This window comes from Chrysochloris asiatica, unplaced genomic scaffold, assembly GCF_000296735.1.
Source record: "Chrysochloris asiatica unplaced genomic scaffold, ChrAsi1.0 scaffold00016, whole genome shotgun sequence".
NCBI classification, from domain to species: Eukaryota; Metazoa; Chordata; class Mammalia; order Afrosoricida; family Chrysochloridae; genus Chrysochloris; species Chrysochloris asiatica.
The window spans coordinates 12,720,269-12,723,546 of NW_006408534.1; positions in this window are offsets into that span (position 1 = coordinate 12,720,269).

The following is a 3,278-nucleotide window of genomic DNA, read 5'->3' on the forward strand; positions in this document are numbered from 1 at the left end:
ATAAAAGAGGCACTCTGAAGAAGGGTAAAACCATTTCTACTGAAGGCTTTGAAGAGCATGGGGCCCCAGAAAACATTAGTTTCACTGCGATACGTCCTGAGCTAGTGTGACCTCATGGCCTTCTCTGCTCCCTTGCCTGGAAAGTGGACCCCTAAGGTCAACTTTAGGAGACAGCAGCAACTGGAGAGGCAGTGCACAAGACGACAGAAGACTGGAGCACTGGACTGAGAGTCAGACGGCTTGAGTTGCTGTAGATTTTCTGCCACTAATGAATGATGAAGGCATCAGGAACATCATTGAATTTCTCTCAATCTTTAACTTCCTTATCAATAAAAAGTCATCAGTCTCAGACTTTAGCTTTCTTATCAATAAAAACTCAGCAGTCCCATACATTCTATAGCATTTATCCTATAGGAGATCTGGTAGCGATATGTTATGTGCTGTGGAGTCGGTTCTGGCTCAGAGGGACCCTGTAGAGGGTTTCCGAGGATGTAAATCTTTACGGGAGCAGAAAGCCTCATCTTTCTCCTGCAAAATGGCTACAACTTTCAAACTGCCAACCTTGAGGTTAGCAGCCCGATTCGTAACCACTACGCTACCAGAGCTCCTTAGTCATCACATTAGGAGTGAGTTAATTAAATGTTTGACCAAATAGACCAGCCTAAAATTTAAGCTGATTATTTTCTATGGCCTGTGAAGGATGCTATAAATTTGGGGAGATACTGTATAGGGTTTCTGAGGTGCAACTGGTGAGTTTGAACTACCGATCGTCTGGTTCAAAATGACCTTCTTTCACTCCAGTGCTTATCCTACACTACCACACCAGCACTTTTTTAGGAAAGTTACTCTTTGACCTCCTTAAAAACGACTTCTGACAAGCTTTACAAGTTAGGATCAGGGAAAGTATGCGGTCCTTCATGAATCATCCATATCCATATCCCATAGCATCCGCAATTTGTCTCCAGTGCCACCAGCAAGCCCTAAAGTTCAACACCAGAATTTTAAATGTCCCTTGTACAGTCTAATTGCACATACCTCACTGCTGTTAAGAGTCGTTAAGTGAATTCCCACCCATAGCCGCCCATTATCGGTTTTCCAAAGAACAGCTGGTGAGCTTGAACCACCGACATTGCAGTTCAAATGACTATACAGTCTGACACATTAGCCAACAGCGCCACACCACGATTCCACCTCTTACTGTAAGCTACCTGAAATCATTTTAAGAAACAGGTGATACTAACAGGTGATACTAATATACATATATGTATTCAAGTAGAAATAAATGTTGGTGGAGAGGCAAGTGCATGGGTCTTGGCATTCAAAAACAAAAATTAGTCCAACCCCTTACTAGCTGTGTATCCTTGGATTAATCTCTTTGTCTCTCAGAGCCTCTACTTGTTTATTATCATTAATGGGGATAATCATACCTATCTCACTCCCAGGGTTGAAACGAAAATTGACCAAGACCAAGTTCTGAAAAGCTTACTTCTTATTAAGGCTCTCAACTCTTTCCCCTTCTCTCCCGCTGAGAGCACGCACCCCGTCTCCCCCACACGCCCCACACACCCCAACCCCTCCATATTCTCCAGGTAGAGGGCATGGATCGGTTCTGAAGGCTGGACTCTCATGGCTTCCAGCCAGTTACAAGCACGGAAGTGTGGTGTGCCCCGGGCTCTCCAAGGGGTCCCGGCGCCCCTACCTGGTGTTGGCGTCCTCCTCCGGGTACCTGTCCACCACATCGATGATGTCCAGCACCATTAACCCCACGCACAAGATCTGCTTGTCTCCCATGAGGCTGTCCCTGGATCATTCTGCCCTACCAGGCTCTGCCTCTTATCCAGAAAAACTGTGTCCTGGGCTCTCAGGTGCTGCCTTGGCTCCTCCTCTGCGTCCGGAGCTCCTCCTCCAAGGAGCTTCCTTCAGGTGTACTGGGTGTGATGCGGGGGCTGCAGTGAATGCTGCAGGAGCCTTGCTTCCGATGCCCACCGATCCAAGGAGGTCTGGGAATGCAGACCCTGAAATTTTGGTACACAGCAGCAGGTTGGTTGGCCCTGCCGTTCGCCATGCCTTCCACTTCTCAGCCTCAGTGTCCTCACTTGTCACATGGACTCAGAAACAATGTAAACTTGTCTAAAGCATGACTTGGCAATGTCATTAATGCAAAGTTGAGAAAGTGCAGGAGAAAATCACCACTTGCCCCGCCCTCTTGTGCACCCTTGACTCTGACCCACAGGTTGAATTGGGCCTCATGGCTACAGTCCTGCCCCCAAGACTAAGCCTTGCCTTGCGCGGTGTTTGGTGCCCAGTCCGGCCTCAGAGGACCAACCAAACCCAGCCCAAGGTCCCGCCGCTGCTGCAGAGCCGCCAGGGCCTACAAAGAGAGCCCAGGTGACCACCTTAAGGAAGAATCTATGAGCAGCCCAGCTTTATGTGTTTTTAGCGCCGCCTGGCGGACGCACGAAAAACTAACATGATGAGAATGCGGTCATGCTGCAACTCTAACCAGGGATGCATCTCTCTTCACCAGCACTTGTTGAGCAAGAGCTAGCAGAGTTGGGTGCAATGGAAGCATGACAAAGAGAAGGCCCCACAAACAAGCAAAGTGTACTCTGTATCCCCCTGGCTAGGAGAGGCACAAAGAACAGTGAGCATTTGGGAAAGATCTCTTTCCAGAGGTGTCAAATTTACTACCTACCTTGGGATGTCAGGGTGGGAGACAGGAAGATATTCCTTTATAATTAAGCTCAAAGGGAACAGGATTTCAGCTCTAATAAAAGAGGCACTCTGAAGAAGGGTAAAACCATTTCTACTGAAGGTTTTGAAGAGCATGGGGCCCCAGAAAACATTAGTTTCACTGCGATATGTCCTGAGCTAGTGTGACCTCATGGCCTTCTCTTCTCCCTTGCCTGGAAAGTGGACCCCTAAGGTCAAATTTAGGAGATAGCAGCAACTGGAGAGGCAGGGCACAGGATGACAGAAGGCTGGAGCACTGGACTGAGATTCAGAGAGCTTTAGGTGGCGTAGATTTTCTGCCACTAATGAATAATGAAGGCATCAGGAACATCATTGAATTTCTCTCAATCTTTAGCTTCCTTATCAATAAAAAGTCAGCAGTCTCAGACTTAGGCTTTCTTATCAATAAAATGTCAGAAGTCCCATACATTCTATAGCATTTATCCTATAGGAGATCTGGTAGCGATATGCTACGTGCTATGGAGTCGGTTCTGGCTCAGAGGGACCATGTACAGGGTTTCCGAGGCTGTAAACCTTTACGGGAG